We start from the raw sequence: 23,857 nt of genomic DNA on the forward strand, positions 1-23,857 counted from the left end.
CTCACACTGTGTATAACTAAACGCGTTGGAGAGTATGCAGGCCAGGGCCAGTGTCAAGTTGCTTAGTCACGTCCGACTCTATGCGATGCTGTGGACCATTGCCCGCCAGGCTCCTCTGTCCACAAGATTCTCCAGGCGAGAATACTGGAGTGGGTTGCCATGCCCTCCTCCAGGGGAATCTTCTCGACCCAGGGATTGAATCCACATCTCTTATGTCTCCTGCATTGGCAGGTGGGTTCTTTACCACTAGCGCCACCTGGGGAAGCCCAGGTTATGCATAAAACAAACCTAAGAAAACTCTGATAGGTTGGAAAGAAGAAGGCAGAATGGCTAGGACCTCAACCTGAGGAAGAACACGTGTTAGTCCATTTTGCCTCATACATCCCAGACTGGAAGTAACTAAAGTCTGCACTCCTTAGCCAAAGGTCCAGGAAAGAAGCATTACTACAAGACAAAACATTTTTGGACAAAAATCACTTTTCTCCAGCCAAACACCACAGAGAGTGCTCTATCATCATCAAATCCAACAGGGGCCAAATCAGAAGCCTAGACTTTCACTCTCACTAGGCTGAAACAAGGCACCCCAACCCCTTACCACCGGTGATGCTGAGTAACAAGCTGAGACTTCTGTCTCTGCAGATGGTAATGTGGTCACCCCTTCCCCTCACCCCACAGTGTCACCTGAGACCATATGGAAAGTCTGGTTATTTCCCCCCACCTACCCACGCAGCAATAAATCATGAGGAATCCCGCTTACTCCTGCTGGGATGGTATCAGACGAGTCCTAGTGGACAGTCCGGACTTTTACCACCATCCAGCAATAGCAAAATCAGTCCCTCGTGGTGTCAGTGGAAGCTGGGAAGCTCCTTTTCTCTGTCCTTGCTGGTATTTCTGGGTTGCTATTAATTTCAGCTCTAACTTTGGATTATATGAGGTAAAAAGAAAAACTCAGGGAAAAGATTACTATACTGTTCCTCTTGTTCTGAGATCCTCAACCAATTTGCCTTCTCTTCAGCTCTCAGGGTGTTCTTATGATAATTTTTGTTTATAATGTCCAAGTTTTAAACTGTACTTAGTGGGAGGAATAGGGAAAACAATTAACTTTATCTTCTTAGAGATGCAATTTCTCACACTGATTTTATAATATACATGGATTTATTTCTTCCAGCTTATTTGTTGCTAATTTCCCTGCTTTTTGGTGCTTCTTATTTCTCTGTTCAGAGAAGGCAATGGCACCCCACTCCAGTACTCTTGCCTGGAAAATCCCATGGATGGAGGAGCCTGGTAGGCTGCAGTCCATGGAGTCGCTAAGGGTCAGACAAGACTGAGTGATTTCACTTTCACTTTCATGCATTGGAGAAGGAAATGGCAACCCACTCCAGTGTTCTTGCCTGGAGAATCCCAGGGACGGGGGAGCCTGGTGGGCTGCCATCTATGGGGTCGCACAGAGTCGGATACGACTGAAGCGACTTAGCAGCAGCAGCAGCATTTCTCTGTTTTCCTGTCTTCTGGAGTTTATTTCTTTTCTCCCCCATACTGCCACTGTTTTAACATTTATAGTCTCTATTTTCTTACAAATACCCTTAAATTTTTAACATGCATCACGCATATTGACTTTCCAGATTTAACAATTCATGTATACTGTTCCCCCAGGAAGATACAAAGATCTTAGTTCTTTAATTCCAAAAGCTCTCTCTATCACAGTAGATTATTCCCTTACATGTTTTTTATTTTGGTTCATGAAATGAATTATTAAGATTGGGGGGGTGAATTCTAGGTGACTGCCTTTGATTTATAGGAGAGGTTTTATATTTTATGTTTATATTTTTATTAATTTGATAATTAGGTGTTCTTGAACCATTTGGTATGATAAATTTAAATTTCAAATGCATGTTATAAATTCTTAGTAAGGGGGACTTTTCCCAGGAATAGAAAGCAGGCCAAACTAAAGTAAACAAATTATCAGTTCAGTTCAGTTCAGTCACTCAGTCGTGTCCGACTCTTTGCGACCCCATGAATCGCAGCACGCCAGGCCTCCCTGTCCATCACCAACTCCCGGAGTTCACTCAGACTCACGTCCATCAAGTCAGTGATGCCATCCAGCCATCTCATCCTCTGTCGGCCCCTTCTCCTCTTGCCCCCAGTCCTTCCCAGCATCAGAGTCTTTTCCAATGAGTCAACTCTTCACATGAGATGGCCAAAGTACTGGAGTTTCAGCTTTAACATCATTCCTTCCAAAGAAATCCCAGGGCTGATTTCCTTCAGAATGGACTGGTTGGATCTCCTTGCAGTCCAAGGGACTCTCAAGAGTCTTCTCCAACACCACAGTTCAAAAGCATCAATTCTTCGGCACTCAGCCTTCTTCACAGTCCAACTCCCACATCCATACATGACCACAGGAAAAACCATAGCCTTGACTAGACGAAACTTTGTTGGCAAAGTAATGTCTCTGCTTTTGAATATGCTATCTAGGTTGGTCATAACTTTCCTTCCAAGGAGTAAGCATCTTTTAATTTCATGGCTTCAATCACCATCTGCAGTGATTTTGGAGCCCCAAAAAATAAAGTCTGACACTGTTTCCACTGTTTCCCCACCTATTTCCCATGAAGTGATGGGACCGGATGCCATGATCTTCATTTTCTGAATGTTGAGCTTTAAGCCACCTTTTTCACTCTCCACTTTCACTTTCATCAAGAGGCTTTTTAGTCCTCTTAAGACCTCAAACAAATAAACAAATCTCCATGATTCTTCAAGTTGTAATGTCTAGACTTTTTTTCTAGTGTGAACCTATTTGCTAAGTCTGTAGTTCCACAGAGGTTCTGATTTTATATGGGCATCTCAGTTTCGCCTTTCCACCTTGAAAAGGCCACACTTTATTTCTAGCCCTTTCATGCATGTTAACATTCTAGTCCCTGTGTGGCTCCAGAAAATAGCTTAAGCTAATGAGTTACCTAATGCTGGAGAAGTTCAAGAATCTTTGAAAGTGGTATAGGGATTCCTCAAGACTCTTTTAACTTTTAAGATGGTAAAAAACTGCATAAATATTATCTAATGCTGTATCACTTGTGCTCTTTCTATGAGATAATTATCTAATGAGCGTTGTGTGTAAAATGTGTACAGACCATACTCCATGTTTGATGGCATAGCATGCTAACTAATACACTTACAGAACAAACATATAAAAGACAAAATGAGAAAGCATTGCATGACCAAAGTAACTGTAATACAGGAAAGAGTCATATTTTCCTTGGAGATTAAACAAATACTCTCCAATCATGGACCAATGACTGACCGTGTTCTTTCAGAGATGATGATAAATATAGATGTTCTGTTCCTATCACTAATGACTCAATAAATAAAATCCCCAGACACTTTTCAAAAGTACAGTGTGATATCCAGAATGTTATAGGCAGCTGAGCCTCCTAGTGATGTGTGGAAAATTTGATAAAATGCCTCAAATGTTCTGAAGATAAAAAGTGCCATGTACCATAAATGATGAGTGATGGTCATAATTGTGGAGAATGGCCACAGGAAGAGACACTGTTATTACCCAGAAAAAGTTGTTACCTCTTTTCAAACACCGTAACATTGGTATTTCTTTATAAAGGACTTGAAGAAACCTCATATAAATCCGGTTTTCATAAAGCTGGAAATGGTCTAGACTCAATACACCATCCAGAGAGAATTTAGTCTGCTCTCTGCCTCTCTGAAATGAATTGAAGGATACTTTCTGGGTAAGTCAAGCCAGGAGAATGTCCTATACCCTCACATGGGTGTAATGTTAGTATGTTAGACAATTTCACATAGGCCTTTGTTCTCCAGATTCACCTGTACTGGTGAACTACTTTCATGGAAGAACAACATGCTGCTGCTGCTGCTGCTGCTGCTGCTAAGTCGCTTCAGTCGTGTCTGACTCTGTGAGACCCCATAGACGGCAGCCCACCAGGCTCCCCCATCCCTGGGATTCTCCAGGCAAGAACATTGGAGTGGGTTGCCATTTCCTTCTCCAATGCATGAAAATGAAAAGTGAAAGTGAAGTCGCTCAGTCGTGTCCGACCCTCAGCGACCCCATGGACTACAGCCTTCCAGGCTCCTCCGTCCATGCGATTTTCCAGGCAAGAGTACTGGAGTCGGGTGCCACTGCCTTCTCTGAAGAACAACATAGGCACATAATAAAAAATAATAATAAATAAAAATTAAATAAATAAAAAATTCAGAACAGGTGACATTTTAATTCTATATTTGAGAGCACATTTCACTGGTTAAAGGACCATTTATTTTGTTCAAGTGAAGTCTGAAGGCTTCCAAAAGTAGAAGTTAATTTGGTTGATCCAGCAATGAATTATGCCAATGTATGTAAATGCCTTTATGTTCTGCTTAATAATGTAAGCAGTTGGCCATATAGGGTGACTCATTGGGCTTTTAAAATTCAGGATGGAATGCATTAGTAAAATTACTGTGAGCAATGATTCAACTTGCACAGCTGGATCACCTTCAAAAATGCTGTTCTTGGGCACTTTTTTCCAGTAGGAGGTTGTTGTGACCTAGTGTTTAACCTTACTCCCTTCTCTGTGGGTTTGGAGACATATGGCAATATTCATTTCCCTTGGAAAGACCCCCGTGTTACCCTAGGTAGAGAGTGGATCAGAGAAAATGGTGCAGGTGTTCACAACTAAAGGTATCAATATCTAATTAGCTTTACAAACCCGGAAGAGAGGAAGAATTCCATTAAAAATAAATTTCACATAATAAAGTGTGATCCACAAACTTAGCAAATCTGCAATGAATATGAAAATTGAATATATTCCTAGCACTTTGATCACAGATCTTCAGCACACAGGAACAGGTGTTCCATAAAAATATCAGTTCTAGCTCTTAATTTAAATGAGCCTCTCACTCTTACTGCTCACTGATTCACTTAGGTTTACTGCTCCAGTGAGTTATATTTCAAGAAGACACAAACATCTACTTTCTTTAAAGCCTTTTTCAATTTTTTTTTTTTTTAATGCATCTCAGACAGGAAGCACTGTTAGGTCAAATGGCCACATTTAGGATCCATTCAGAGTTTCTAAAGTGAGAAGGATGAACTATTTTAGAGGTAGCACTTTGGCCACCTCATGCGAAGAGTTGACTCATTGGAAAAGACTCTGATGCTGGGAGGGATTGGGGGCAGGAGGAGAAGGGGACGACAGAGGATGAGATGGCTATATGGCATCACTGACTCGATAGACGTGAGTCTGAGTGAACTCCGGGAGTTGGTGATGGACAGGGAGGCCTGGCGTGCTTCAATTCATGAGGTCGCAAAGAGTCGGACACGACTGAGAGACTGAACTGAACTGAACTGAACTGATTGAAGGCTATGTTATTTTTCTGCTACCTCGTCTCAAAATGGTTCCACATGTTATAAAGTCCAGAGTAGAGAAAATGAAGTATATTCATTCCAACTTCAAGTCCAGAAGATACTAAGTAATGTTTTCAACTTTTAAGTTTCTGTTTTCTGGGAAATTTGTACAGAGAAGCATTTCAATATTATGTGTGATCATAGTCAAATAATAAAATGGCATTTACTATGTGTTCATGAAAACAAACTTTACTGCACCTTCTGGATCACAAAATTTCCCTAATTCTCCATCTTTAAGACAAGAGTTACTGAGAGCTTGATGCAAATGAAGAAAATGTTTCCTTACACATTGAATTTTGGGCACATTTCATATTCTTCTTTTCCAATCTTTACTGAGCACTGAGAAAAGACAAATATTAAGATGAAATAAGCTGGACGAAGCACAAGCTGGAATCAAGATTGCCAGGAGAAATATCAATAACCTCAGATATGCAGATGACACCACCCTTATGGCAAAAAGTGAAGAGGAACTAAAAAGCCTCTTGATGAAAGTGAAAGAGCAGAGAGAAAAAGTTGGCTTAAAGCTCAACATTCAGAAAACTAAGATCATGGCATCTGGTCCCATCACTTCATGGGAAATAGATGGGGAAACAGTGGAAACAGTGTCAGACTTTATTTTTTTGGGCTCCAAAATCACTGCAGATGGTGACTGCAGCCATGAAATTAAAAGACGCTTACTCCTTGGAAGGAAAGTTATGACCAACCTAGATAGCATATTAAAAAGCAGAGACATTACTTTGCCAACAAAGGTCTGTCTAGTCAAGGCTATGGTTTTTCCAGTGGTCATGTATGGATGTGAGAGTTGGACTGTGAAGAAAGCTGTGTGCCGAAGACTTGATGCTTTTGAACTGTGGTGTTGGAGAAGACTCTTGAGAGTCCCTTGGACTACAAGGAGATCCAGTCAGTCCATTCTAAAAGAGATCAGTCCTGGGTGTTCTTTGGAAGGACTGATGCTGAAGCTGAAACTCCAATACTTTGGCCACCTCTTGCAAAGAGTTGACTCATTGGAAAAGACTGATGCTGGGAGCGATTGGGGGCAGGAGGAGAAGGGGACGACAGAGGATGAGATGGCTGGATGGCATCACCGACTCAATGGACATGAGTTTGGGTGAACTCCGGGAGTTGGTGATGGACAGGGAGGCATGGCGTGCTGCAATTCCTGGGGTCATAAGAAGTCAGACATGACTGAGCGACTGAAATGAACTGAACTGAACTGAAGGCAAAATAAGAAAAGATTTTCAGAAAAGAAGATGAAACAGTTAAGAGGAGTGAGGGATCCAGTGTATGAATGGACAATAACCAGACCATATAGAAAAACTGAAATCTGACCCATGAGCTGCAGCAACTTGCTCAGGAAAGCAACCCCTTGATCTACTGTAAACAGCCCAGGAACCCAGCCTGCTGTCAGACAGACTGGTACGAAGTCAGATTGCTATCCCTAGGAGCAATCCAGAAAGATGACCAATAACTTCTCTAACGATTATCTCTTAATGGCCAGGAACTGGTACATAACTGACTCCTTCTCTAATTTTTGTCTTTGATTCCAACTTAGGACTGAGCAGAGGAAGTAAAAGAGACCCCCATACCCAATCGCCTAGGATGCCCTACTTCTATTGGATTGGCCAAAAAGTTCATTTGGGTTTTTCTATAAGATAGTATGGTTAGCTTGCCTACAGCTTCTCACATGAACAGTTTCCAGCAGCGCACACATGAGCCTTCCCTCTTTTCCACTCTAGAACTTTTCTTTTCTCTGCCTGTCTTTAAGTTCCTGACTCCCTTGCTATAGCGAGTTGTGAATCAGCAGTCTTGCACTGTCTCATGTGATGATCTTCATTTATTTAGACAGGACTAATAAAGAAGGAAAAAGGAAGAGAAGACAAAAAGGAAGAATGTTTAGTTAGTGTTAGTCGCTCAATCATGTCTGACTCTTTGCAATCCCATTGACTGTAGCCCACCAGGCTAATCTGTTCAGACCTTAACAATTATATATATTTAATATCAATGTACTTGTGTCAATGTAACATAATTTATATTAATATCTATTTAATAAAAAGTATAACACTGGTTTGTTCTGGCAAATATACCATGCTAATGAAAGATGTTAGTAATAGGGCAAATTAGGTGTGGGATACAAGGAAACTTGGGCTTCCCTGGTACTCAGCGGGTAAAGAATCCACCTGCAATGCAAGTGATGTGCAGGAGACATGGGTTTGATCCCTAGGTAGGGAAGATCCCCTAGAGAAGGAAATGGCAACCCACTCCAGTATTCTTGCCTGGAAAATCCCATGGACAGAGGACACTGGCAGGCTAAATAAAGTCCGTGGGGTTGCAAAAGAGTTAGACACAACTTAGCAACTAAACAATAACAACATAAGGGAACTCACTGTATTATTTTAGCAATTTTTCTATAGATCTACAGCTAGTAAAAAATAAAAAGTTTATTTAAAGAAATGATGCATGAAAAAGTCATGCCTCTAAATTGATTTATTTTCATGATTCCTTTCCAAATATCAGATGTCTATCTCCCTAAGAGACATTCCTAGTCAGCCACTGCTGCCATATCCACCCACCCTTCCTTCTTTATCCCAGGCTTTATACCCAATCTAAAAGTATCGTGGTGCAGGCAGTATGTGGAAGAGTGGCAATGAAGGAAAAATGGTGAAATAGTTGGTTTCTATGGAACTTAGCACATTGAGAAGACTTAAGGATTTCAAGGAAAATTTTGAATGCTACCATATCTTTCCAACTCTATATCTAAGTATATTTTTCAATGCCTTTTACATTTTATTGCAGGACTTGGAATGATGAACTGTAGGGGGTAATCCAGAACAAAACAAAACATGAGGTTGAAGAGGAGAGAATTTAATCAGGGGGTTACAAGAAAAGAGGTGCTTTATCTTCAAAGAGGACAAAGTTCTTTCTAGGCCATTTTCCCTATTGGCAGTGCTCAGGGGCTTCCTTGGTGGCTCAGATGGTAAAGAATCTGCCTGCAATGCAGGAGACCTGGGTTCTTTCCTGAGGTCGGGCAGATCCCTCGGAGAAGGGAATGGCAACCCACTCCAGTATTCTTGCCTGGGGAATTCCATGGACAGAGGAGCCTGGCGGGCTACAGTCCTTAGAGTTGCAAAGAGGCAGACAGGACTGAGCTATGAACACACACAGAGACAGAAAGTCAAAGAGTATGTCTCCAGAGGGAATGGAGATCTAGGGGCCTGATATAATACCCTGCTTGGCCAACAGAGGGCCACCGCTGTGTCCAACTCTAGAATCACCTTTATGTGTTTACTGACCATATCTGAGGGAAGAAGAGAACGCTTGAAAACGAGATGAGTGGCAAACAGTCAGTGAAGGTGCTAGCAAAGGGGCCCACCACATCCACCCGGCAGAGTCCACTCTCTTCTATGTCATTGCCATAGAAATGTACAACAACCGGGCTATGAAACTGTAGCCAGCGTCCTGTCCCAGCTTTAGCCAAACATATATTATTCACATCCTCTTTCACATAATAGCTCAATTAAAGGCCTGTGGCTACTTACTAGCTATATCTCTTTTTTAAAGGGGAAGGTAAACTCACCCCTTACCCTTCCACCCTTGCTTAAAGGAATCACGGGCAACATTGTACTTCAGCAATCTGACCTCCATCTTCTATATTATATAAGAGATGGCAATAACTTCATGGAGGAAGCCACCAGCTCTTCACATGCTTCTAAAATCATCAGTAAGATTGAAAAGTGTTGGTCACTCAGTCGTTTCTGACTCTTTGTGACCCCATGGACTGTAGCCCACCAGGCTCTTTGTCCATTGACTTCTCCAGGCAAAAATACTGGAGTGGGTTGCCATTTCCTTTTCCAGAGGATCTTCTGAGCCAGGGATCAAACCTGGGTCTCCTGCATTGCAGGCAGATTCTTTACTGCCTGAGCCACCAGGGAAGCTCAGTAAGATTGGAGATATTTTAATAATAAAGAGACTGACTCACTCAGGGAAAATACTGACCACATGTAACCTGAAGAAGTATCTCAGCAGAATGAAGAAAGCTATGTCTGGATACTGTGTTTACAAGTTAATGACAACAATCACTTCCATGTTTCATTATCCTTAGCAGTTGCATTGCTTTATAATCCTATTATATTGAGAGTATGTTTGACTTAAACTAGTTCTTGTCAGATTGGACTGTGGTTATTTCTGAGACTCCATCATGGTTATTTCTGAGACTCCATCATGGTTCATCTTGGACTCCCTTGGACTTTGCTAGGAAAGTGCGGGTAGCTATGAAAGACAGAGTTTGTGTTTATCTTATACTTCAGCATATGAAAACATTTAGCATTGATTTGTGATACTGGATAGATTCTATGTTTATAGATACAAAAAATGCCTGATTTTATCTTCTCAGAAACACATCTCAAATGTCATTTTCTTTGTCTATAATTAGAGGGTAGTATCTCTTCTGCCCACCCCACAGAGCTATAATAAGACTCAAATGAGATAATGTATATTAAAAAAAAAAAAGCCTGGAAATTATACAGTGTCAAATTATGGGAGAAGAAGAGAAAGAAGTAACCTCTATAGAATGCCTACTGTTTTCCTGTGCTTTGCAAACATAATCTCATAAATCTCATTTACATCTACAATATCCCTTTTAGAAAGGATATCCAGATGAGTTGAATAATAGCTCATGTAGACAGTTCATATCAGCTGAATAATTCACAAATGATAGGAGAACTAGCATTTATTCCTATGCCATTTAAGTTTCAAGGTCTTGTTGTTTGTTTCTCATGTCTATAAAGATGAGACCAGTGGCAAAAAAAAAAAAAAAAGAGAAAAATACACCTGAGTCTTTTCAATACTTTCACCTTTTCCAGATGTATTCTGTTAAAATGAGAAGCATAACAGACATAGCCAATTCTTCTATAATCTTTGAGTCAATATAGCAAAGTTAGCCAAATAAAGTTAACGAGTACACACAGACACACACACAATCAGTGGTTTTTATGGCTACTTGTGTGACCTTGAAGAAGTCACTCAGTTTTTTTTTTTTTTTTTAAAGTAACTTCTCTGTACAACACATTGCAGTTGGAATGGAGAATAAAAAGATAATTAAGGCACTCCCCTAAAGACATAAATATACAGCCAACTATTTAAAACAATGCTATCAGACTACAATAGAGATGCATTGCTAGTGGACTTGCAGTGTGGAATTTAGAATATGTAGAAACTTATCAAATGGAAGAAAGTTCCAGGTAAAAGCAGGACAAACACCAGCTCGAAAGTGTGATCTATTTGGAGAGCAGGGATACTTTTCTCTGAACCTCATTTTCCTTATCTGTAAAATGAGGAGATTTAATATCATCATCTCTAAAACCCTATCATACTTTACTCTTCCAAGATTCTGCTTTTGGCTTTTTGACTTCTGCTTCTCATGTTCCCATATTTGGTGTAAAAAAAAAAAAAAAGTCAATTGTATGAACTAGCCCACTATTCTACAAAAATAAGACAATTAAACTTTAATATGAGCAATGTACTGACATTTATCTACTCTCAGCTGTGAGTTTCTGAAAAACATTAAGAACTTGAAGGCTAAGACTCCTCTTAACAGGAGTGATTACATTGCTGAGCACATGTGATTCTCCCATAGGCATTAAAACAGCAGGAGCCTCTATTCTTACTGAGTTGTATAAGGGTTAAGTGTCAGACTTGATGTATTATCAGGGAATGTCATCCAAAATGGAGGAGGTCACTGCCCTTAGAGTAAGGCTTGTTGTTGATCATCAAAGAAACAGCACTGATATTCAGCCACCTCACTGCACTTAAGGGAAAGGATCACTTTAGGCAAATAGAAGACAACTTCGAAATTGAAGTTGTCTAAAAAATTGCTCCCACAGGTCCTAACGGATACCTTCTGTAAATGCTGATCAACCAGTTAGTCAATTCAGGAGCTAAAAGTATTTCCCATTTTTATCTTAGATTTCAAAGGAAAGGGACATTTAGGAGCTGGTGTCTAATACGAAGGGAAACATCTTCCTTCTGTTGATTTACAGGGGAAGTCAGGGATCAAAAGTTTAACTGATAGCAATGTCCCCACTCCACGGGGGTTTCATATGTGGCTTGGTTCCCTGAAATACTAACATTAGAGGGCTTTGTTTAGTGGACTGTATAAACTGGAGGGGGCAGTTATTAAATTGTTTGGCAAAATAGGTTTTTAAATTTTTTAAGTGAAATGCTGTACATAATGTAATAATTCTCCTCATCCTCTTTACATTAAATGTTCACAAAAGACCAATTTTGGATGTGATGTTTGCAGCAGGTCGATTTTGTTTTCATATGCACTAAAGTGCAGGACTGTAGTCCTGGTGTGCTGTAGTCCCTGGGGTTGCAAAGAGTTGGACATGACTGATCGACTGAACAACAATGAAGGTGCAATTCTGATCACAAATAGGGTATGAAGGGTAGGGAGCAAATTTAGCCACCAACCAGTCCATTCTGAAGAAGATCAGCCCTGGGATTTCTTTGGAAGGAATAATGCTAAAGCTGAAACTCCAGTACTTTGGCCACCTCGTGCAAAGAGTTGACTCATTGGAAAAGACTCTGATGCTGGGAGGGATTGGGGGCAGAAGGAGAAGGGGACGACGGAGGATGAGATGGCTGGATGGCATCACTGACTCGATGGACGTGAGTCTGAGTGAACTCCAGGAGTTGGTGATGGACAGGGAGGCCTGGCGTGCTGCGATTCATGGGGTCCCAAAGAGTTGGACATGACTGAGTGACTGAACTGAACTGAAGGGGCTGTATAAACTTCCATTGATTTTGCTGCAATTCTCTCCTTCCTTGACCCAACTGAGCGACTGAATTCTGAACTGAACTGATACAGCTGCTTGGCCATTGACTGATTAATTACAGGTTTCCTCTTCACCCCCAGGTCTTTGTCTACTAATCAAAAGTAGAACTTTAGGTGACTTGATAGACAAGCTGTATCAAAATGTATTGGTCTGACTTGTAACCTTAAGAGCAGCATCAGTGAGAGATGCTCTTCTCTGGGATTTCCAAGCTATAAACGTACTGTTTTGAGTTTGCAATCACAGTCAGGAAACTGATCATCTTATCGCCTTAAATACTCTTGATGATCTGATTGGAAATGAGATTCTGACTACTAGAATGAACAAATCTAAGATGTTAGACTTCTTTTCCCTAGGAGCTTGCTAAGTCCCTCTCTACTCATCAGAAATGAGCCTTACTTGCCAACTGCAGGGCAGCCAGCCCAGGCATAGAGATGGATGCATCATGGGTCTGTGCTTGTCTCTCCTGTTCAATATTTTGTTCTCCAGCTCTTATGTGAGCCAAAGCAACATTGTTACTAAGCATAGCACAGGCTAGGGTTATTCCTAAGCAATGCTCTGCAAACTTGGTCATTCTGGAAGAGTGTTTCCCAAAGTCTGGTCCATAGAGTACCCAAAGTAGGAATCAGCTGAGTAATTGTTGAAAAATTCAATTTCAAGACCTCACCCAGAACTAAAGGGGACAATGCCAGGAAACTGTATAAACACTTTAACTCTCCTAGTAATTTTTCTATTAACTAATGTTTGGGAATCCCTAGCCAGTATATTCAGAGAAGGCAATGGCAACCCACTCCAGTACTCTTGCCTGGAAAGTCCCATGGATGGAGGAGCCTGGTAGGCTGCAGTCCATGGGGTCGCGAAGAGTCGGGCATGACTGAGTGACTTCACTTTCACTTTTCACTTTCATGCATTGGAGAAGGAAATGGCAACCCACTCCAGTGTTCTTGCCTGGAGAATCCCAGGGACGGGGGAGCCTGGAGGGTTGCCATCTATGGGGTCGCACAGAGTCAGACGTGACTGAAGCGACTTAGCAGCAGCAGCAGCCAGTGTATTGGGTAGGTGCCCAATATGCTAGTGGAGAAGAGTGGAGAAATAACTCCAGAAACAATGAAGAGATGGAGCCAAAGCAAAAACAGCCTCCAGTTGTGGGTGTGATTGGTGATGGAAGTAAAGTCCGATGCTGTAATTGCATAGGAACCTGGAACGTTAGGTCCATGAATCAAGGTAAATTGAAAGTGGTCAAACAGGAGATGGCAAGAGTGAATATCTACATTTTTGATCAGAGAACTAAAATGGACTGGAAAAGGCAAATTTAATTCAGATGGCCATTATATCTACTACTGTGGGCAAGAATCCCTTTGAAGAAAAGAAGTAGCCACCATCATAGTCAACAAAAAGTCCGAAATGCAGTACTTGGTTGGGTGCAATCTCAAAAATAACAGATGATCTCTGTTCATTTCCAAGGCAAACCATTCAATATCACAGTAATCCAAGTCTATGCCCCAACCACTAATGCCAAAGAAGCTAAAATTAAAGGGTTCTATGAGACCTTCTAGAACTTCTAGAACTAGCACCCCAAAAAAGATGTCCTTTTCATTATAGAGAACTGGAATGCAAAGTAGGAAGTCAAGAGATACCTGGAGTAATAGACAAGTTTGGCCTTGTAGTACAAAAGGAAGCCGGGCAAAGGTTAAAAGAGTTTTGCAAGAGAATGCACTGGTTCCAGCAAACACCCTTTTCCAACAACACAAGAGGTGACTCTACACATGGACATCACCAGATGGTCAATACTGAAATCAGATTGATTATATTCTTTGCAGCCAAAAATGGAGAAGCTCTATACAGTCCTAAAACAAGACTGGGAGCTGACTGTGGCTCAGATCATGAACTCTTTACTGCAAAATTCAGACTTAAGTTGAAGAAAGTAGGGAAAATCACTAGACCATTCAGGTATGACCTAAATCAAATACCTTATGATTATACAGTGGAAGTGAAAAACAGATTCAAGGGATTAGATCTGATAGACAGAGTGCCTGAAGAACTATGGATGGAGGTTCTTGACATTGTAGAGGAGGCAGTAATCAAGACCATCCCCAAGATAAAGAAATGCAAAAAGGCAAAATGGTTATCTGAGGAGGCCTTACAAATGGCTGAGAAAAGAAGAGACACTAAAGGCAAAGAAGAAAAGGAAAGATATACCCATCTGAATGCAGAGTTTCAAAGAATAAAGAGGAGAGATAGGAAAGCATTCCTCAGTGATCAGTACAAATAAATAGAGGAAAACAGTAGAATGGGAAAGACTAGAGATCTCTTCAAGAAAATTAGAGATACCAAGGGAATATTTCATGTAAAGATGGGCACAATAAAGGACAGAAATGGTATGGACCTAACAGAAGGAGAGGATATTAAGAACAAGTGGCAAAAATACACAGAAGAACTATACAAAAAAGATCTTCATGACCCAGTTAATCACGATGGTGTGATCACTCACCTAGAGCCAGAGAGCCTGGAATGCGAAGTCACGTGGGCCTTGGGAAGCATCACTACGAACAAAGCTAGTGGAAGTGATGGAATTCCAGTTGAGCTATTTCAAATCCTAAAAGATAAAGCTGTGAAAGTGCTGCACTCAATATGTCAGAAAATTTGGAAAACTCAGCAGTGGCCACAGGACTGGAAAAGGTCAGTTTTAATTCCAATCCTGAAGAAAGGCAATGCCAAAGAATGTTCAAACCACTGCACAATTGCTCTCATCTCACACACTAGCAAACTAGTGCTCAAAATTCTCAAGCCAGGCTTCAAAAGTATGTGAACCATTAACCTCCAGATGTTCAAAGTGTATTTAGAAAAGGCAAAGGAACCAGAGATCAGATTGCCAACATCCATTAGATCATAGAAAAAGCTACAGAACTTGAGAAAAACATCTACTTCTGCTTTATTGACTATGCCAAAGCCTTTGACTGTGTGGATCACAACAAACTGTGGAATTTTTTTCAAGATATGGGAATACCAGACCACCTTACCTGCCTCCTGAGAAATCTGTATGCAGGTCAAGAAGCAACATTTAGAACTAGACATGAAACAATCATCTGGTTCCAAATCAGGAAAGGAGTACGTCAAGGCTGTATATTGTCACCCTGCTTATTTAACTTATTTGCAGAGTACATCATGAGAAACGCTGGGCTGGAAGAAGCACAAGCTGGAATCAAGATTGCTGGGAGAAATATCAATAACCTCAGATATGCAGATGACATCACCCTTATGGCAGAAAGTGAAGAGGAACTAAAAAGCCTCTTGATGAAAGTGAAAGAGGAGAGTGAAAAAGTTGGCTTAAAGCTCAACATTCAGAAAACGAAGATCATGGCATCTGGTCCCATCACTTCATGGGAAATAGATGGGGAAACAGTGGAAACAGTGTCAGACTTTATATTTTTGGGCTCCAAAATCACTGCAGATGGTGACTGCAGCCATGAAATTAAAAGATGCTTGCTCCTTGGAAGAAAAGCTATGACCAATCTAGGCAGCATATTAAAAAGCAGAGACATTACTTTGCCAACAAAGGTCCATCTAGTCAAAGCTATGGTTTTTCCAGTAGTCATGTATGGATGTGAGAGTTGAACCATAAAGAAAGCTGAGTGCTGAAGACTTGATGCTTTTGAACTGTGGTGTTGGAGAAGACTCTTGAGAGTCCCTTGGACTGCACGGAGATCAAACCAGTCAATCTTAAAGGAAATCAGTCCCGAATATTCATTGGAAGGACTGATGCTGAAGCTGAAACTCCAATACTTTGGCCACCTGATGCAAAGGACTGATTTATTGGAAAAGAACCTGATCCTGGGCAAGATTGGAAAGCTGGAGCAGAAGGGGGTGACAGAGGATGAGATGGTTGTGTGGCATCACTGACGCAATGGACATGAGTTTGAGCAAGCTCCAGGAGTTGGTGGTGGACAGGGAAGCCTGGCGTACTGCAGTCCATGGGGTCGCAAAGAGTCGGACATGACTGAGCGATTGAACTGAACTGAGCCGGACCAATAACAGAAGAACCAACAGATAAGAAAACTGTAGATTATAAAATTGATTATATAAAACATCTACCCTTTCTCCCATGAAATAGATATAGTCCTCTAAAATTGTAAACAAACAAACAAACAATGTGATGAACAGGGGCCATTGCCAGAAAGGCTCACAACAAAGGCTGCAGCAGTTTGGAAGTTCCCAACTGAGAGTCCAAGTATATAAATTCCTGGAGCCATTCCTCTAACGTATGGAAAGGGTGACCATTGGCACACAAGTAGCTTGTCCACAATTTCAGTCTTCGAGTTTTTTAAAAGCATGTTGACTATTGATAAAAGGTGAAGAATCATATTTCTTGGTGGCCTCCATCTGTTATAGATATATTCATCGAAATTATCTCCTTTTTCTCAACTTAGTACTAAACTTTTATGTTCACCTGTTAATAGTAAGGACTTCTCCATATCCTGCAATGATTCTGACTAGATTACTTCTAGATGTAAGTACTGGAGCAGCCACCAGCCTTTCTCCCTGCAGAGTCACTAATTTGTTTCCCACTGCCTAGACTATAGGCCGTGTTGTTTAACCTTCACATGAAGTGGGGGCCTGGAAATACTGCCGAGGCTCCACAATTTGCTATGCGGCATTTGCTGTGTCCTCAGATAACCATTTATTCCAGATGATTTTCTTCCTGCATTCTCATTACTGCTGCCCCTTTAAATCTGATCATTTTTATTTTACCTCTTACACAGCCCAAGGTAGTAAGCACCGGCAGGTTCCATGACACACGTTGAGTGTTTCCTATGAAGGAACAGGGTGTGATTGAGGTGAAAAACAACAACAACAACAAAACAAGCTTTTTTTTTTTTAATGTCGGGGATAAAAATCAGCTGCACTTCATAATATATCTGATGTCTCTTGTCAAGGGGGAGGAAATTAGAAGCATGACTAGTGGAAGAATCTTTGCAGAAATCTGTTAGGTAGCAGAATGTTTAGTCTGTGACAGGTCTGATAATGAAGTGCTGGAGACTAATTCAATTGCTGGAGTTACCTGATTATAAAATTATATTAAAAAATCTCTCTATTATTTATTTGTTTGTTCAGTCTTCGCCAGTCACTGAAGTGCTGAGGGTTTATTAACAATAGAAAGGATATAGTTCAAAACATCTGAATCAATTATGTTCTGGAGGAAGTAAAAACTTGCAGAACCTAGTCGGTAAGTGATTCATGTATATAAGCTGGTGCATTAATTTATAAACTCTTAAGAGGCTAAAAGGCAACAGCAAAAGCAAAAACATTGCTCTTACTTCCAGCAGGGGCAGCTTTCATCCTCCACTCCACACCATTGCTCCAGGCAAGAATTTCAGCAAACTTCTCAGGCATTAAATGGTGTATTCTGATGGCTGTACACTAGTTTCTGGTATCTCCAGACCTCATCCTCTCTCCCAACCTCGATGATTTTCCAGACATCTTATTCTGGAGGTTCTCCACTTTGAAATTCTCAAACCTATCTTTTTATACTTTTGGCACTAGTGAATACAAACCCTAGCAGAGAGACACCAAGAGCTATTATCTCCAAGAGTGTTGTGTCACAGTGGTTAAAGTACATGCTCTAGAGTCAGACTTCATTGGCTTGGTAACAGAGAAGAACAAATCTGACTCCATATTGGACCTATTCATGTGGCTCTAACCCCTGTGCTCTGTGGCCTGTGCTGAGCCATGCTGGCTCTGTCCTATTTATAAAAGGATGCTGCCTATGGCCTGAAATACACAGGACAGCCGATTCTCAGGGCTCTCACCTTTAAAAGCAGAATAGTTTTGCATTCATGTAGAGATAAAAAATTGCAGAACAGAGAATAACCTTTGTCTTTTTGGAGGTTTACAGGGATAATCAGATCAGAGCCATAAGGACAACTTAAAGAACAAAGAAGTCTGGCACCAAGAAATTTGCAACAACCAGCAATATACCCTTCCCTTTTAGTTTAAAAGAATCCTGAAGTCTAGCTCAGGTAAGATGGTTCTTTGGGACACCAGTCTAACATCTTCTTGGTCTGTTGGTTTTCTAAGTAAAGTCACTGTTCCTTGCCCCAGTAACTTGTCTCTCAACTTATTGGGCTGTTGTGCTGTGAGCAGTACAAACGTGGACTCAGTAACAGTTTGAATCCTGACTCTGGCTCTATGATTTCAGCAGATGACTTAACCTTGGTTTCTTTGTTTGTAAATTTAGGATAATATAACAACTGACTTAGGCAATTTTGAGGACTGAAAGAATATATATATAGTGCTTAGAATAGTGTCTGAAACACAATATATGCTCAAAATTTTTACCTACCATTATATGGCAAATGCCTAGCGTCTTCATCAGGACTAATTTGTTTATAATGGGACACAAAGGTATGGAAACTACCTTAAGCAAAACAAACACCTGAAAAGCTACCTTTTTATTCAAAGTTAAAGCAATATCTTTAGGAACTGAGCAAGGGTAGAGTAGTTGGTTTTCAGGGTATTCCTGAGCCAGAACTTAGAAAGCTTTCAGGATCACCAAGGCAGAGACTCAGCTTTCTAGGGGGTCACGTGATTCCTTGTCTCTGGTCCAATCAACTGTGGGTAAAAGACCTGAATCATGAGTCCCACTTGTCCCACTTAGCAATTATTGTGGGAACATACTATATGAGAAAGGGTCTGGGAAAGGCATATACATTGAGTATTTAGTCTACTAACTTTAGTATGCAGCATTCTGGGAAAATCCCCATTGTGTCTTGGCGAACTTCTGGTAAATGGCTCTACTCTCCATAGGTAAAGTGAAAATCAAGGAAAATTAAAAGGCCAGTCGTAAGATGCATCTTTAGGAAAATCCCAAAGCATAGATGCAGGCATCCTATCTCATCTCAACCTAATTTTGAGTAAATTTGGGGCAGTTTTGTCACATAGATGGGGAGAAAGCCAAACTTTTCACAAGTGATCTTTATGGTTCAGTTCTTTCCTAGTTTCTTTTTTGAATAGTCCTGCGAGCAACATTTTCTTAATACGGGACTGAAAAACATGCTAAGAATTTTATCCTTATGTTATTATTGTGTATAATTTTAATACAGCAGATTTCCAGACCGAATAAGTGACTTTTAGTTTCTATATGTTTTTATAGAACTAAAACAAAAAGCAAAGCAAATAAAAAGCAAACAGACAAACTTAATTCCACAAATAATAAAGCCCGCAGAACTTGAAAATGTAGACAGAAAATTAAATCCACGGGCACTTACGATTTAGAGTTCATGCATCTCAAATGCTCTTTGTTTATAACCATTTGAAAACAGCCGATTTCCCTTAGCTAGTATTTAAACTAAGATAAGAGCACCTGTACATTACTATAAGCATTTTAATAGCATGTTAATACAAGAATGCCTAGACTATTGAGCTATTCCTGGCTATTATGAGCACTTAAAGTAGGGGGAAATGGAATTTAAATGCTATGTTTCTAAACTGTTGGGGTATTTTAACTACCCCCCATTAGCCAGTTCTTTCATCAGGAGACATTAGGAGAGTTGGACTTTTCCACCCCTTGAATTCTGGCGGGGCCATAGGACTTGTTTGTCTTATAAAATGTGAGCAAAAGCACTACACGCCACTTTCTTCTAAAGCATTTTGTTTTCAGTACTTGACTATCTAATTCACCCAGAGATCCTGATAGCATGTGCTGCTGTGAAAAGATGTTGGTGTCATGAGATTACAACAGTCTGGAATGCTGAGCTTTCATGTGAAAGAAAATTAACCTGGAATTCATTTGGCTCACAGTGGACTTAAAAAAAAAAAGACTTTCTTTAATTGACAAGTAAAAGTGGTATACATCTAAGGTATACAGTCTGATGTTTTGTCATACAAATATGTTGTAAAATAATTGCCGCAAAATAACATATCTGTTACCTTTTTTCGTCTTTCTGACTTTTCTTTTGTAGTAAGAACATTTTAGATCTACTCTCTCACTAAATTTCAGGTGTATTGTACAGTGTTGCTAACTATATAGACACACTGCTGTACCTTAGATCTGCAGAACTTATTTACCCAGCATACCTCAAACCATGTGTCTCTTTGGATATAAACTGCAGTTTGGGGGCTATTCATCACTGCAGCATGACCTTAGAGTAGATACTGTCTGCTATACATTTTAGAACTAAACAGACTTTTGAATCCTTCAAGTTGGAGAAAATCCTGACACTTTGAGCTTTGGTGGGGAAAAGGAAGAGAGAATAGAAAAAATGAAGAGTTTCATAGCAAATTCTTACATCTTTTATGAGTTGAGGAATAGTGTTGTACAACTTCCTCACTTCACAAGTAAATGACGTACAGACCAGAAAGATGAACTGACTTTATTGAGTTCAAACATTTGTCAGTGGCAAAGTATATTAATGTGTTACATACTGTTCCACAGGGAATATGAGAAATATGAGGGAATATGAGAAATAAAAGAAAAATAGCAGGCCAGAAAGAAAACCCCATAGCTGGTTGCAACTTTAATAAATAACATGTTGATCAAAAATTTAGTGGAAATCTGAGAATCCTGAATTCAAAATTAAAGGTTCTCCTTTCTCCTCCTTGAGAAAGGAAAGGAAACTCCAGGCAGTGTTGCTAGCTTAAGGTCCCAGGCTGAGTTCACCTTACCACCAGGAGACACAGGAGAGCAAACACTGCCTTTTTGTGTGATTTATATGTGAAATAATAATAAAGGGAAAAAAATCAGATAGTGATTAAGAATACATCAAAGAAAGCTAGCTAATGGTAGAGATGGGGCAAAAATCTGTGTCTTCTGATTGACAGTTAATTAGGCACAATGTGGTTAAAAGACTTGAATTCTATTCCCGAGCTGAGGAAGTTTAGACAGGCTATTTAACTTCATTAAACTCATTTTCTTTACTGTAAGAATTGATTGAGATCTAAATTTCTTCCTCACTTTAATTTTCAGCCTGTTTTTTTCTCAGCTAGCCCTCAATGATTTATTTTTTCAGCATTGAAGTATTATCTATAAGTAGTAATGTGATATAAATTTAGCAAAGAAGAGTTGAGTAAAGATATCTAGTTCTTAAACACTTCCTTCATGCCAGTTCTCAACACTTACTACCATAGGAGTGCACTCTTTCCTTCCTGTCTAGTCCCACTATTTTTCAGGTTAGACTTTTTTCAGGTTAGACTATTTTTCAGGTTAGACTTCCTGCCTACACATTTCCCATTTCTCCTCCTATCCATTTAATTGTGCTATATGGAAAATTTATGGTACTCTATAAACAAGGAAATTTCCCTATGACTGAATCTTTTCCATTAGTGTTCTATCTCTTAGCCTTCATAGAAAATTGGCTTTCTCCAGTGGCTTACTTGATCCTTGATTTCTTACCAAGTTCATCTCTGTTCCCTCACCTTGACAAGTCTTGACGCAAATTGATGGATTCAGACATTTTTTAACTTCTCTCGTGCTATGGTTACTTCCAGACTATGGTTTCACTCAATAGCTTGCTTACCTTTGGGGTTTATGACATTTCTTCAGTATCTTTTGGATGACTCTGTTCACATCTGTCTATATCCAGGGCATTTATCCATTTTCTCAATAAGCACAGTATCTTGCTTATGCATTTCCTCTCTACTCTGTTTTTGCCATTGTCTTGACCTTTACACTGATACCATTTCAGCTACATAATAGTAAGGCTGTCTGCAGACCTCATTATCATTCCCCTTGGGATCTCTGAGGTGCTTGCTGTTGTTGCTGTCCTTTTAATCAGGCCTTTATCTTAACCCTTTATTCTTGCTGATAGCCTCTTCACCTTCTTCATAAATTTAAATTCCTGAAACTCTCCCTGTCCTCAGTCCACCAACTCTGTCTGAATCCCCTTGTCTTCCTACAAAGTTTAGAACCCATGGTCAGACAATTCTGTGACATCTCTTTAACACCTTAGAACTTCCCACTGCCACTCCCAACCTTCTGTCAAGTCTACTTTATAGATTCCTAATCCTGGGTAACCTCATCCAGCATTGTCTCTACTCTTTCTGCTGGGCTGTAGCCAAGGAAAGTCACAAACTAAAGTAATTGGGTCCACTGCAATTTCATGCTACGTAAACACAGTTAGGTCTTCCCAGCTGCTCAATACTCCTTGATCTATTTATTTATATGTGGGAGATACAACATAGCATCCCTCGCCTGAAGCAACTGCTCCACATTCGTCCAGAGAATCAATTTCCTCGGGTTGCCACCCCTACGCGTGTCATCTGAAAGTTCTAACTGTACCTGTGATACAGGCAGAACTGAAAATTTCTGACTTGACTTTCTCTGTCTTCAACATCTCAATTCATATCCATTTTCACCTTGTCCTCTCAGCCTACTATAGTATCACATAAAATTATATTCCCCCTCTTTGACAACATTTTGACATATGCAACAGATCACACCACCTTCTTTCCATAGGACCTGCTCCTGGAGATTAACTCTCTCTTTCAGTATTTCCTTTAGCATCTTCCTGTCTATAACTTCCTTTCTTTTACTATGACAAAGAGCAAGGCCAGAGTCTACTATTCCAGAACAATTGTTTTTGTGTGTGTGTGTGTGTGGTCATTCTAGAGGGATACTTATCAAATTTTCTTTTGTAATATTTGAGAATTACCTAATTTCCTTTCTTTTGTAATATTTGAATAAAATTGTGATCTCTTTTTGCCTCGGCCTGGCATTGATCCCAGATATTTGAGCTCTTGATCCTTGATATTTACACTAACTTTAGATGCCCTCCTTGAATTTCTTGTCAGTCAAGGACAATGTTTGAATACTAAAGTGAACATCATAATATTACCAGCTAACACACTTATAGTTCCATAACCTATAGAAGCTTGGATACGAAACATTATGAAATATTTATAGAAAGCTGGTAGGGAGGATAAAGAAGGCAAGAATGGGCCGTGCTAAAAACCAGCTGAAGGAATGACCCTAAGATGGGTTGCCAATCAAACTACACTGTTACATTTTTAGAAAACATATGTTGTGAATCAGTACCCAAAGAGTCCAAGATGGTCTTTGGTGTGGCAGAAAGAATTTGGGGTAACAGATAGTGGCCCCAGGAGGAGATGCCTGGAACCAAACAATAAATAGATATGGGACCAAGATTAGTAATAATACTGGTAATCAGTCTCACAGTTTAGATATGGGTTCATTTAAGTCAAGGTCCATATATTTCTCAGATTTCTATTTTCATGATTTGGTGAGATTTTGGTTAGTCTTTATCCTTGTAGTACCTTGATTTAACACAATTCAGTGCACAGAGCAGAATTCAGTGAATATTCACCAAAGTGAATCAAAATGGAACCAGATAATCCAGAAAATCAAAACTTAGGGTCAGACAAACTGTTTGCAGATGAGTAATGGAAAGCTACAACTCAGTGGGGACACAAGTGTTCAGGGTTGACACCAAGTTTGATACAGAAAGATAAAGTTCAGACTCATTGCTCCTGGTTGGTGGGAAGCTATCTTCTGAAGTGAAGATGTTCATCATTCAGTCGTGTCCAACTCTTTGCAACCCCATGGACTGTAACCTACCAGGCTCCTCTGCCCATGGAATTCTCCAGGCAAGAATAGTGGAGTGGGTTGCCAGTC

This window comes from Bubalus kerabau, chromosome 2, assembly GCF_029407905.1.
Source record: "Bubalus kerabau isolate K-KA32 ecotype Philippines breed swamp buffalo chromosome 2, PCC_UOA_SB_1v2, whole genome shotgun sequence".
Lineage (NCBI taxonomy): Eukaryota > Metazoa > Chordata > Mammalia > Artiodactyla > Bovidae > Bubalus > Bubalus kerabau.